Source organism: Microplitis mediator, chromosome 8, assembly GCF_029852145.1.
Source record: "Microplitis mediator isolate UGA2020A chromosome 8, iyMicMedi2.1, whole genome shotgun sequence".
In the NCBI taxonomy this organism is placed as follows: domain Eukaryota; kingdom Metazoa; phylum Arthropoda; class Insecta; order Hymenoptera; family Braconidae; genus Microplitis; species Microplitis mediator.
The window spans coordinates 759,076-774,172 of record NC_079976.1 but is presented as its reverse complement, the minus strand read 5'-3'; positions in this window follow the sequence as shown (position 1 = coordinate 774,172).

Here is a 15,097-nt window from a genome sequence, read left to right as displayed (position 1 = left end):
CTCCTGTTGGGAATAACCCAGCACAATATAAACGTTTTTTGTTCATTACGGTGCCTTCTAGTACGAAAAACCCTATAAAGTCCTAAGAAAAATTTATTTTCTGAGTTTAGATCCATACAAGGATAAGGTGGAGATGGGTGGACATGGGTAGAGATGATTATCTATGAAGAGTGGCTCGTAACTTTGCTCCTGTTGGGAATAACCCAGCACAATATAAACGTTTTTTGTTCATTACGGTGCCCTCTAGTACGAAAAACCCTATAAAGTCCTAAGAAAAATTTATTTTCTGAGTTTAGATCCATATAAGGATAAGGTGGAGATGGGTGGACATGGGTGGAGATGATTATCTATGAAGAGTGGCTCGTAACTTTGCTCCTGTTGGGAATAACCCAGCACAATATAAACGTTTTTTGTTCATTACGGTGCCCTCTAGTACGAAAAACCCTATAAAGTCCTAAGAAAAATTTATTTTCTGAGTTTAGATCCATATAAGGATAAGGTGGAGATGGGTGGACATGGGTGGAGATGATTATCTATGAAGAGTGGCTCGTAACTTTGCTCCTGTTGGGAATAACTCAGCACAATATAAACGTATTTTGTTCATTACGGTCCCCTCTAGTACGAAAAACCCTATAAAGTCCTAAGAAAAATTTATTTTCTGAGTTTAGATCCATATAAGGATAAGGTGGAGATGGGTGGACATGGGTGGAGATGATTATCTATGAAGAGTGGCTCGTAACTTTGCTCCTGTTGGGAATAACTCAGCACAATATAAACGTTTTTCGTTCATTATGGTCCCCTCTAGTACGAAAAACCCTATAAAGTCCTAAGAAAAATTTATTTTCTGAGTTTAGATCCATATAAGGATAAGGTGGAGATGGGTGGACATGGGTGGAGATGATTATCTATGAAGAGTGGCTCGTAACTTTGCTCCTGTTGGGAATAACCCAGCACAATATAAACGTTTTTTGTTCATTACGGTGCCCTCTAGTACGAAAAACCCTATAAAGTCCTAAGAAAAATTTATTTTCTGAGTTTAGATCCATATAAGGATAAGGTGGAGATGGGTGGACATGGGTAGAGATGATTATCTATGAAGAGTGGCTCGTAACTTTGCTCCTGTTGGGAATAACTCAGCACAATATAAACGTTTTTCGTTCATTATGGTCCCCTCTAGTACGAAAAACCCTATAAAGTCCTAAGAAAAATTTATTTTCTGAGTTTAGATCCATATAAGGATAAGGTGGAGATGGGTGGACATGGGTGGAGATGATTATCTATGAAGAGTGGCTCGTAACTTTGCTCCTGTTGGGAATAACCCAGCACAATATAAACGTTTTTTGTTCATTACGGTGCCCTCTAGTACGAAAAACCCTATAAAGTCCTAAGAAAAATTTATTTTCTGAGTTTAGATCCATATAAGGATAAGGTGGAGATGGGTGGACATGGGTGGAGATGATTATCTATGAAGAGTGGCTCGTAACTTTGCTCCTGTTGGGAATAACCCAGCACAATATAAACGTTTTTTGGTCATTACGGTGCCCTCTAGTACGAAAAACCCTATAAAGTCCTAAGAAAAATTTATTTTCTGAGTTTAGATCCATATAAGGATAAGGTGGAGATGGGTGGACATGGGTGGAGATGATTATCTATGAAGAGTGGCTCGTAACTTTGCTCCTGTTGGGAATAACCCAGCACAATATAAACGTTTTTTGGTCATTACGGTGCCCTCTAGTACGAAAAACCCTATAAAGTCCTAAGAAAAATTTATTTTCTGAGTTTAGATCCATATAAGGATAAGGTGGAGATGGGTGGACATGGGTGGAGATGATTATCTATGAAGAGTGGCTCGTAACTTTGCTCCTGTTGGGAATAACCCAGCACAATATAAACGTTTTTTGTTCATTACGGTCCCCTCTAGTACGAAAAACCCTATAAAGTCCTAAGAAAAATTTATTTTCTGAGTTTAGATCCATATAAGGATAAGGTGGAGATGGGTGGACATGGGTGGAGATGATTATCTATAAAGAGTGGCTCGTAACTTTGCTCCTGTTGGGAATAACTCAGCACAATATGAACGTTTTTTGTTCATTATGGTCCCCTCTAGTACGAAAAACCCTATAAAGTCCTAAGAAAAATTTATTTTCTGAGTTTAGATCCATATATGGATAAGGTGGAGATGGGTGGACATGATTATCTATGAAGAGTGGCTCGTAACTTTGCTCCTGTTGGGAATAACTCAGCACAATATGAACGTTTTTTGTTCATTATGGTCCCCTCTAGTACGAAAAACCCTATAAAGTCCTAAGAAAAATTTATTTTCTGAGTTTAGATCCATATATGGATAAGGTGGAGATGGGTGGACATGGGTGGAGATGATTATCTATGAAGAGTGGCTCGTAACTTTGCTCCTGTTGGGAATAACTCAGCACAATATGAACGTTTTTTGTTCATTATGGTCCCCTCTAGTACGAAAAACCCTATAAAGTCCTAAGAAAAATTTATTTTCTGAGTTTAGATCCATATATGGATAAGGTGGAGATGGGTGGACATGGGTGGAGATGATTATCTATGAAGAGTGGCTCGTAACTTTGCTCCTGTTGGGAATAACCCAGCACAATATAAACGTTTTTTGTTCATTACGGTGCCTTCTAGTACGAAAAACCCTATAAAGTCCTAAGAAAAATTTATTTTCTGAGTTTAGATCCATACAAGGATAAGGTGGAGATGGGTGGACATGGGTAGAGATGATTATCTATGAAGAGTGGCTCGTAACTTTGCTCCTGTTGGGAATAACCCAGCACAATATAAACGTTTTTTGTTCATTACGGTGCCCTCTAGTACGAAAAACCCTATAAAGTCCTAAGAAAAATTTATTTTCTGAGTTTAGATCCATATAAGGATAAGGTGGAGATGGGTGGACATGGGTGGAGATGATTATCTATGAAGAGTGGCTCGTAACTTTGCTCCTGTTGGGAATAACCCAGCACAATATAAACGTTTTTTGTTCATTACGGTGCCTTCTAGTACGAAAAACCCTATAAAGTCCTAAGAAAAATTTATTTTCTGAGTTTAGATCCATACAAGGATAAGGTGGAGATGGGTGGACATGGGTAGAGATGATTATCTATGAAGAGTGGCTCGTAACTTTGCTCCTGTTGGGAATAACCCAGCACAATATAAACGTTTTTTGTTCATTACGGTGCCCTCTAGTACGAAAAACCCTATAAAGTCCTAAGAAAAATTTATTTTCTGAGTTTAGATCCATATAAGGATAAGGTGGAGATGGGTGGACATGGGTGGAGATGATTATCTATGAAGAGTGGCTCGTAACTTTGCTCCTGTTGGGAATAACCCAGCACAATATAAACGTTTTTTGTTCATTACGGTGCCCTCTAGTACGAAAAACCCTATAAAGTCCTAAGAAAAATTTATTTTCTGAGTTTAGATCCATATAAGGATAAGGTGGAGATGGGTGGACATGGGTGGAGATGATTATCTATGAAGAGTGGCTCGTAACTTTGCTCCTGTTGGGAATAACCCAGCACAATATAAACGTTTTTTGTTCATTACGGTGCCCTCTAGTACGAAAAACCCTATAAAGTCCTAAGAAAAATTTATTTTCTGAGTTTAGATCCATATAAGGATAAGGTGGAGATGGGTGGACATGGGTGGAGATGATTATCTATGAAGAGTGGCTCGTAACTTTGCTCCTGTTGGGAATAACCCAGCACAATATAAACGTTTTTTGTTCATTACGGTGCCTTCTAGTACGAAAAACCCTATAAAGTCCTAAGAAAAATTTATTTTCTGAGTTTAGATCCATATAAGGATAAGGTGGAGATGGGTGGACATGGGTAGAGATGATTATCTATGAAGAGTGGCTCGTAACTATGCTCCTGTTGGGAATAACCCAGCACAATATAAACGTTTTTTGTTCATTACGGTGCCCTCTAGTACGAAAAACCCTATAAAGTCCTAAGAAAAATTTATTTTCTGAGTTTAGATCCATATAAGGATAAGGTGGAGATGGGTGGACATGGGTGGAGATGATTATCTATGAAGAGTGGCTCGTAACTTTGCTCCTGTTGGGAATAACCCAGCACAATATAAACGTTTTTTGTTCATTACGGTCCCCTCTAGTACGAAAAACCCTATAAAGTCCTAAGAAAAATTTATTTTCTGAGTTTAGATCCATACAAGGATAAGGTGGAGATGGGTGGACATGGGTAGAGATGATTATCTATGAAGAGTGGCTCGTAACTTTGCTCCTGTTGGGAATAACCCAGCACAATATAAACGTTTTTTGTTCATTACGGTGCCCTCTAGTACGAAAAACCCTATAAAGTCCTAAGAAAAATTTATTTTCTGAGTTTAGATCCATATAAGGATAAGGTGGAGATGGGTGGACATGGGTGGAGATGATTATCTATGAAGAGTGGCTCGTAACTTTGCTCCTGTTGGGAATAACCCAGCACAATATAAACGTTTTTTGTTCATTACGGTGCCCTCTAGTACGAAAAACCCTATAAAGTCCTAAGAAAAATTTATTTTCTGAGTTTAGATCCATATAAGGATAAGGTGGAGATGGGTGGACATGGGTGGAGATGATTATCTATGAAGAGTGGCTCGTAACTTTGCTCCTGTTGGGAATAACTCAGCACAATATAAACGTTTTTTGTTCATTACGGTCCCCTCTAGTACGAAAAACCCTATAAAGTCCTAAGAAAAATTTATTTTCTGAGTTTAGATCCATATAAGGATAAGGTGGAGATGGGTGGACATGGGTGGAGATGATTATCTATGAAGAGTGGCTCGTAACTTTGCTCCTGTTGGGAATAACCCAGCACAATATAAACGTTTTTTGTTCATTACGGTGCCTTCTAGTACGAAAAACCCTATAAAGTCCTAAGAAAAATTTATTTTCTGAGTTTAGATCCATACAAGGATAAGGTGGAGATGGGTGGACATGGGTAGAGATGATTATCTATGAAGAGTGGCTCGTAACTTTGCTCCTGTTGGGAATAACCCAGCACAATATAAACGTTTTTTGTTCATTACGGTGCCTTCTAGTACGAAAAACCCTATAAAGTCCTAAGAAAAATTTATTTTCTGAGTTTAGATCCATACAAGGATAAGGTGGAGATGGGTGGACATGGGTAGAGATGATTATCTATGAAGAGTGGCTCGTAACTTTGCTCCTGTTGGGAATAACCCAGCACAATATAAACGTTTTTTGTTCATTACGGTGCCCTCTAGTACGAAAAACCCTATAAAGTCCTAAGAAAAATTTATTTTCTGAGTTTAGATCCATATAAGGATAAGGTGGAGATGGGTGGACATGGGTGGAGATGATTATCTATGAAGAGTGGCTCGTAACTTTGCTCCTGTTGGGAATAACCCAGCACAATATAAACGTTTTTTGTTCATTACGGTGCCCTCTAGTACGAAAAACCCTATAAAGTCCTAAGAAAAATTTATTTTCTGAGTTTAGATCCATATAAGGATAAGGTGGAGATGGGTGGACATGGGTGGAGATGATTATCTATGAAGAGTGGCTCGTAACTTTGCTCCTGTTGGGAATAACTCAGCACAATATAAACGTATTTTGTTCATTACGGTCCCCTCTAGTACGAAAAACCCTATAAAGTCCTAAGAAAAATTTATTTTCTGAGTTTAGATCCATATAAGGATAAGGTGGAGATGGGTGGACATGGGTGGAGATGATTATCTATGAAGAGTGGCTCGTAACTTTGCTCCTGTTGGGAATAACTCAGCACAATATAAACGTTTTTCGTTCATTATGGTCCCCTCTAGTACGAAAAACCCTATAAAGTCCTAAGAAAAATTTATTTTCTGAGTTTAGATCCATATAAGGATAAGGTGGAGATGGGTGGACATGGGTGGAGATGATTATCTATGAAGAGTGGCTCGTAACTTTGCTCCTGTTGGGAATAACCCAGCACAATATAAACGTTTTTTGTTCATTACGGTGCCCTCTAGTACGAAAAACCCTATAAAGTCCTAAGAAAAATTTATTTTCTGAGTTTAGATCCATATAAGGATAAGGTGGAGATGGGTGGACATGGGTAGAGATGATTATCTATGAAGAGTGGCTCGTAACTTTGCTCCTGTTGGGAATAACTCAGCACAATATAAACGTTTTTCGTTCATTATGGTCCCCTCTAGTACGAAAAACCCTATAAAGTCCTAAGAAAAATTTATTTTCTGAGTTTAGATCCATATAAGGATAAGGTGGAGATGGGTGGACATGGGTGGAGATGATTATCTATGAAGAGTGGCTCGTAACTTTGCTCCTGTTGGGAATAACCCAGCACAATATAAACGTTTTTTGTTCATTACGGTGCCCTCTAGTACGAAAAACCCTATAAAGTCCTAAGAAAAATTTATTTTCTGAGTTTAGATCCATATAAGGATAAGGTGGAGATGGGTGGACATGGGTGGAGATGATTATCTATGAAGAGTGGCTCGTAACTTTGCTCCTGTTGGGAATAACCCAGCACAATATAAACGTTTTTTGGTCATTACGGTGCCCTCTAGTACGAAAAACCCTATAAAGTCCTAAGAAAAATTTATTTTCTGAGTTTAGATCCATATAAGGATAAGGTGGAGATGGGTGGACATGGGTGGAGATGATTATCTATGAAGAGTGGCTCGTAACTTTGCTCCTGTTGGGAATAACCCAGCACAATATAAACGTTTTTTGGTCATTACGGTGCCCTCTAGTACGAAAAACCCTATAAAGTCCTAAGAAAAATTTATTTTCTGAGTTTAGATCCATATAAGGATAAGGTGGAGATGGGTGGACATGGGTGGAGATGATTATCTATGAAGAGTGGCTCGTAACTTTGCTCCTGTTGGGAATAACCCAGCACAATATAAACGTTTTTTGTTCATTACGGTCCCCTCTAGTACGAAAAACCCTATAAAGTCCTAAGAAAAATTTATTTTCTGAGTTTAGATCCATATAAGGATAAGGTGGAGATGGGTGGACATGGGTGGAGATGATTATCTATAAAGAGTGGCTCGTAACTTTGCTCCTGTTGGGAATAACTCAGCACAATATGAACGTTTTTTGTTCATTATGGTCCCCTCTAGTACGAAAAACCCTATAAAGTCCTAAGAAAAATTTATTTTCTGAGTTTAGATCCATATATGGATAAGGTGGAGATGGGTGGACATGATTATCTATGAAGAGTGGCTCGTAACTTTGCTCCTGTTGGGAATAACTCAGCACAATATGAACGTTTTTTGTTCATTATGGTCCCCTCTAGTACGAAAAACCCTATAAAGTCCTAAGAAAAATTTATTTTCTGAGTTTAGATCCATATATGGATAAGGTGGAGATGGGTGGACATGGGTGGAGATGATTATCTATGAAGAGTGGCTCGTAACTTTGCTCCTGTTGGGAATAACTCAGCACAATATGAACGTTTTTTGTTCATTATGGTCCCCTCTAGTACGAAAAACCCTATAAAGTCCTAAGAAAAATTTATTTTCTGAGTTTAGATCCATATATGGATAAGGTGGAGATGGGTGGACATGGGTGGAGATGATTATCTATGAAGAGTGGCTCGTAACTTTGCTCCTGTTGGGAATAACCCAGCACAATATAAACGTTTTTTGTTCATTACGGTGCCCTCTAGTACGAAAAACCCTATAAAGTCCTAAGAAAAATTTATTTTCTGAGTTTAGATCCATATAAGGATATGGTGGAGATGGGTGGACATGGGTGGAGATGATTATCTATGAAGAGTGGCTCGTAACTTTGCTCCTGTTGGGAATAACCCAGCACAATATAAACGTTTTTTGTTCATTACGGTGCCCTCTAGTACGAAAAACCCTATAAAGTCCTAAGAAAAATTTATTTTCTGAGTTTAGATCCATATATGGATAAGGTGGAGATGGGTGGACATGGGTGGAGATGATTATCTATGAAGAGTGGCTCGTAACTTTGCTCCTGTTGGGAATAACTCAGCACAATATAAACGTTTTTTGTTCATTATGGTCCCCTCTAGTACGAAAAACCCTATAAAGTCCTAAGAAAAATTTATTTTCTGAGTTTAGATCCATATAAGGATAAGGTGGAGATGGGTGGACATGGGTGGAGATGATTATCTATGAAGAGTGGCTCGTAACTTTGCTCCTGTTGGGAATAACCCAGCACAATATAAACGTTTTTTGTTCATTACGGTGCCCTCTAGTACGAAAAACCCTATAAAGTCCTAAGAAAAATTTATTTTCTGAGTTTAGATCCATATAAGGATAAGGTGGAGATGGGTGGACATGGGTGGAGATGATTATCTATGAAGAGTGGCTCGTAACTTTGCTCCTGTTGGGAATAACTCAGCACAATATAAACGTTTTTTGTTCATTATGGTCCCCTCTAGTACGAAAAACCCTATAAAGTCCTAAGAAAAATTTATTTTCTGAGTTTAGATCCATATAAGGATATGGTGGAGATGGGTGGACATGGGTGGAGATGTTTATCTATGAAGAGTGGCTCGTAACTTTGCTCCTGTTGGGAATAACCCAGCACAATATAAACGTTTTTTGTTCATTACGGTGCCCTCTAGTACGAAAAACCCTATAAAGTCCTAAGAAAAATTTATTTTCTGAGTTTAGATCCATATAAGGATAAGGTGGAGATGGGTGGACATGGGTGGAGATGATTATCTATGAAGAGTGGCTCGTAACTTTGCTCCTGTTGGGAATAACCCAGCACAATATAAACGTTTTTTGTTCATTACGGTGCCCTCTAGTACGAAAAACCCTATAAAGTCCTAAGAAAAATTTATTTTCTGAGTTTAGATCCATATAAGGATAAGGTGGAGATGGGTGGACATGGGTGGAGATGATTATCTATGAAGAGTGGCTCGTAACTTTGCTCCTGTTGGGAATAACTCAGCACAATATGAACGTTTTTTGTTCATTATGGTCCCCTCTAGTACGAAAAACCCTATAAAGTCCTAAGAAAAATTTATTTTCTGAGTTTAGATCCATATATGGATAAGGTGGAGATGGGTGGACATGGGTGGAGATGATTATCTATGAAGAGTGGCTCGTAACTTTGCTCCTGTTGGGAATAACTCAGCACAATATAAACGTTTTTTGTTCATTATGGTCCCCTCTAATACGAAAAACCCTATAAAGTCCTAAGAAAAATTTATTTTCTGAGTTTAGATCCATATAAGGATAAGGTGGAGATGGGTGGACATGGGTGGAGATGATTATCTATGAAGAGTGGCTCGTAACTTTGCTCCTGTTGGGAATAACCCAGCACAATATAAACGTTTTTTGTTCATTACGGTGCCCTCTAGTACGAAAAACCCTATAAAGTCCTAAGAAAAATTTATTTTCTGAGTTTAGATCCATATAAGGATAAGGTGGAGATGGGTGGAGATGATTATCTATGAAGAGTGGCTCGTAACTTTGCTCCTGTTGGGAATAACCCAGCACAATATAAACGTTTTTTGTTCATTACGGTGCCCTCTAGTACGAAAAACCCTATAAAGTCCTAAGAAAAATTTATTTTCTGAGTTTAGATCCATATAAGGATAAGGTGGAGATGGGTGGACATGGGTGGAGATGATTATCTATGAAGAGTGGCTCGTAACTTTGCTCCTGTTGGGAATAACTCAGCACAATATAAACGTTTTTTGTTCATTATGGTCCCCTCTAGTACGAAAAACCCTATTAAGTCCTAAGAAAAATTTATTTTCTGAGTTTAGATCCATATAAGGATAAGGTGGAGATGGGTGGAGATGATTATCTATGAAGAGTGGCTCGTAACTTTGCTCCTGTTGGGAATAACCCAGCACAATATAAACGTTTTTTGTTCATTACGGTGCCCTCTAGTACGAAAAACCCTATAAAGTCCTAAGAAAAATTTATTTTCTGAGTTTAGATCCATATAAGGATAAGGTGGAGATGGGTGGACATGGGTGGAGATGATTATCTATGAAGAGTGGCTCGTAACTTTGCTCCTGTTGGGAATAACCCAGCACAATATAAACGTTTTTTGTTCATTACGGTGCCCTCTAGTACGAAAAACCCTATAAAGTCCTAAGAAAAATTTATTTTCTGAGTTTAGATCCATATAAGGATAAGGTGGAGATGGGTGGACATGGGTGGAGATGATTATCTATGAAGAGTGGCTCGTAACTTTGCTCCTGTTGGGAATAACCCAGCACAATATAAACGTTTTTTGTTCATTACGGTGCCCTCTAGTACGAAAAACCCTATAAAGTCCTAAGAAAAATTTATTTTCTGAGTTTAGATCCATATAAGGATAAGGTGGAGATGGGTGGACATGGGTGGAGATGATTATCTATGAAGAGTGGCTCGTAACTTTGCTCCTGTTGGGAATAACCCAGCACAATATAAACGTTTTTTGTTCATTACGGTGCCCTCTAGTACGAAAAACCCTATAAAGTCCTAAGAAAAATTTATTTTCTGAGTTTAGATCCATATAAGGATAAGGTGGAGATGGGTGGACATGGGTGGAGATGATTATCTATGAAGAGTGGCTCGTAACTTTGCTCCTGTTGGGAATAACTCAGCACAATATGAACGTTTTTTGTTCATTATGGTCCCCTCTAGTACGAAAAACCCTATAAAGTCCTAAGAAAAATTTATTTTCTGAGTTTAGATCCATATATGGATAAGGTGGAGATGGGTGGACATGGGTGGAGATGATTATCTATGAAGAGTGGCTCGTAACTTTGCTCCTGTTGGGAATAACTCAGCACAATATAAACGTTTTTTGTTCATTATGGTCCCCTCTAATACGAAAAACCCTATAAAGTCCTAAGAAAAATTTATTTTCTGAGTTTAGATCCATATAAGGATAAGGTGGAGATGGGTGGACATGGGTGGAGATGATTATCTATGAAGAGTGGCTCGTAACTTTGCTCCTGTTGGGAATAACCCAGCACAATATAAACGTTTTTTGTTCATTACGGTGCCCTCTAGTACGAAAAACCCTATAAAGTCCTAAGAAAAATTTATTTTCTGAGTTTAGATCCATATAAGGATAAGGTGGAGATGGGTGGAGATGATTATCTATGAAGAGTGGCTCGTAACTTTGCTCCTGTTGGGAATAACCCAGCACAATATAAACGTTTTTTGTTCATTACGGTGCCCTCTAGTACGAAAAACCCTATAAAGTCCTAAGAAAAATTTATTTTCTGAGTTTAGATCCATATAAGGATAAGGTGGAGATGGGTGGACATGGGTGGAGATGATTATCTATGAAGAGTGGCTCGTAACTTTGCTCCTGTTGGGAATAACTCAGCACAATATAAACGTTTTTTGTTCATTATGGTCCCCTCTAGTACGAAAAACCCTATTAAGTCCTAAGAAAAATTTATTTTCTGAGTTTAGATCCATATAAGGATAAGGTGGAGATGGGTGGAGATGATTATCTATGAAGAGTGGCTCGTAACTTTGCTCCTGTTGGGAATAACCCAGCACAATATAAACGTTTTTTGTTCATTACGGTGCCCTCTAGTACGAAAAACCCTATAAAGTCCTAAGAAAAATTTATTTTCTGAGTTTAGATCCATATAAGGATAAGGTGGAGATGGGTGGACATGGGTGGAGATGATTATCTATGAAGAGTGGCTCGTAACTTTGCTCCTGTTGGGAATAACCCAGCACAATATAAACGTTTTTTGTTCATTACGGTGCCCTCTAGTACGAAAAACCCTATAAAGTCCTAAGAAAAATTTATTTTCTGAGTTTAGATCCATATAAGGATAAGGTGGAGATGGGTGGACATGGGTGGAGATGATTATCTATGAAGAGTGGCTCGTAACTTTGCTCCTGTTGGGAATAACCCAGCACAATATAAACGTTTTTTGTTCATTACGGTGCCCTCTAGTACGAAAAACCCTATAAAGTCCTAAGAAAAATTTATTTTCTGAGTTTAGATCCATATAAGGATAAGGTGGAGATGGGTGGACATGGGTGGAGATGATTATCTATGAAGAGTGGCTCGTAACTTTGCTCCTGTTGGGAATAACTCAGCACAATATAAACGTTTTTTGTTCATTATGGTCCCCTCTAGTACGAAAAACCCTATAAAGTCCTAAGAAAAATTTATTTTCTGAGTTTAGATCCATATAAGGATAAGGTGGAGATGGATGGACATGGGTGGAGATGATTATCTATGAAGAGTGGCTCGTAACTTTGCTCCTGTTGGGAATAACCCAGCACAATATAAACGTTTTTTGTTCATTACGGTCCCCTCTAGTACGAAAAACCATATAAAGTCCTAAGAAAAATTTATTTTCTGAGTTTAGATCCATATAAGGATAAGGTGGAGATGGGTGGACATGGGTGGAGATGATTATCTATGAAGAGTGGCTCGTAACTTTGCTCCTGTTGGGAATAACCCAGCACAATATAAACGTTTTTTGTTCATTACGGTGCCCTCTAGTACGAAAAACCCTATAAAGTCCTAAGAAAAATTTATTTTCTGAGTTTAGATCCATATAAGGATATGGTGGAGATGGGTGGACATGGGTGGAGATGATTATCTATGAAGAGTGGCTCGTAACTTTGCTCCTGTTGGGAATAACCCAGCACAATATAAACGTTTTTTGTTCATTACGGTGCCCTCTAGTACGAAAAACCCTATAAAGTCCTAAGAAAAATTTATTTTCTGAGTTTAGATCCATATAAGGATAAGGTGGAGATGGGTGGACATGGGTGGAGATGATTATCTATGAAGAGTGGCTCGTAACTTTGCTCCTGTTGGGAATAACTCAGCACAATATAAACGTTTTTTGTTCATTATGGTCTCCTCTAGTACGAAAAACCCTATAAAGTCCTAAGAAAAATTTATTTTCTGAGTTTAGATCCATATAAGGATAAGGTGGAGATGGGTGGACATGGGTAGAGATGATTATCTATGAAGAGTGGCTCGTAACTTTGCTCCTGTTGGGAATAACCCAGCACAATATAAACGTTTTTTGTTCATTACGGTGCCCTCTAGTACGAAAAACCCTATAAAGTCCTAAGAAAAATTTATTTTCTGAGTTTAGATCCATATAAGGATAAGGTGGAGATGGGTGGACATGGGTAGAGATGATTATCTATGAAGAGTGGCTCGTAACTTTGCTCCTGTTGGGAATAACCCAGCACAATATAAACGTTTTTTGTTCATTACGGTGCCCTCTAGTACGAAAAACCCTATAAAGTCCTAAGAAAAATTTATTTTCTGAGTTTAGATCCATATAAGGATAAGGTGGAGATGGGTGGACATGGGTAGAGATGATTATCTATGAAGAGTGGCTCGTAACTTTGCTCCTGTTGGGAATAACCCAGCACAATATAAACGTTTTTTGTTCATTACGGTGCCCTCTAGTACGAAAAACCCTATAAAGTCCTACGAAAAATTTATTTTCTGAGTTTAGATCCATATAAGGATAAGGTGGAGATGGGTGGACATGGGTAGAGATGATTATCTATGAAGAGTGGCTCGTAACTTTGCTCCTGTTGGGAATAACCCAGCACAATATAAACGTTTTTTGTTCATTACGGTGCCCTCTAGTACGAAAAACCCTATAAAGTCCTAAGAAAAATTTATTTTCTGAGTTTAGATCCATATAAGGATAAGGTGGAGATGGGTGGACATGGGTAGAGATGATTATCTATGAAGAGTGGCTCGTAACTTTGCTCCTGTTGGGAATAACCCAGCACAATATAAACGTTTTTTGTTCATTACGGTGCCCTCTAGTACGAAAAACCCTATAAAGTCCTAAGAAAAATTTATTTTCTGAGTTTAGATCCATATAAGGATAAGGTGGAGATGGGTGGACATGGGTAGAGATGATTATCTATGAAGAGTGGCTCGTAACTTTGCTCCTGTTGGGAATAACCCAGCACAATATAAACGTTTTTTGTTCATTACGGTGCCCTCTAGTACGAAAAACCCTATAAAGTCCTAAGAAAAATTTATTTTCTGAGTTTAGATCCATATAAGGATAAGGTGGAGATGGGTGGACATGGGTGGAGATGATTATCTATGAAGAGTGGCTCGTAACTTTGCTCCTGTTGGGAATAACTCAGCACAATATAAACGTTTTTTGTTCATTATGGTCTCCTCTAGTACGAAAAACCCTATAAAGTCCTAAGAAAAATTTATTTTCTGAGTTTAGATCCATATAAGGATAAGGTGGAGATGGGTGGACATGGGTAGAGATGATTATCTATGAAGAGTGGCTCGTAACTTTGCTCCTGTTGGGAATAACCCAGCACAATATAAACGTTTTTTGTTCATTACGGTGCCCTCTAGTACGAAAAACCCTATAAAGTCCTAAGAAAAATTTATTTTCTGAGTTTAGATCCATATAAGGATAAGGTGGAGATGGGTGGACATGGGTAGAGATGATTATCTATGAAGAGTGGCTCGTAACTTTGCTCCTGTTGGGAATAACCCAGCACAATATAAACGTTTTTTGTTCATTACGGTGCCCTCTAGTACGAAAAACCCTATAAAGTCCTAAGAAAAATTTATTTTCTGAGTTTAGATCCATATAAGGATAAGGTGGAGATGGGTGGACATGGGTAGAGATGATTATCTATGAAGAGTGGCTCGTAACTTTGCTCCTGTTGGGAATAACCCAGCACAATATAAACGTTTTTTGTTCATTACGGTGCCCTCTAGTACGAAAAACCCTATAAAGTCCTACGAAAAATTTATTTTCTGAGTTTAGATCCATATAAGGATAAGGTGGAGATGGGTGGACATGGGTAGAGATGATTATCTATGAAGAGTGGCTCGTAACTTTGCTCCTGTTGGGAATAACCCAGCACAATATAAACGTTTTTTGTTCATTACGGTGCCCTCTAGTACGAAAAACCCTATAAAGTCCTAAGAAAAATTTATTTTCTGAGTTTAGATCCATATAAGGATAAGGTGGAGATGGGTGGACATGGGTAGAGATGATTATCTATGAAGAGTGGCTCGTAACTTTGCTCCTGTTGGGAATAACCCAGCACAATATAAACGTTTTTTGTTCATTACGGTGCCCTCTAGTACGAAAAACCCTATAAAGTCCTAAGAAAA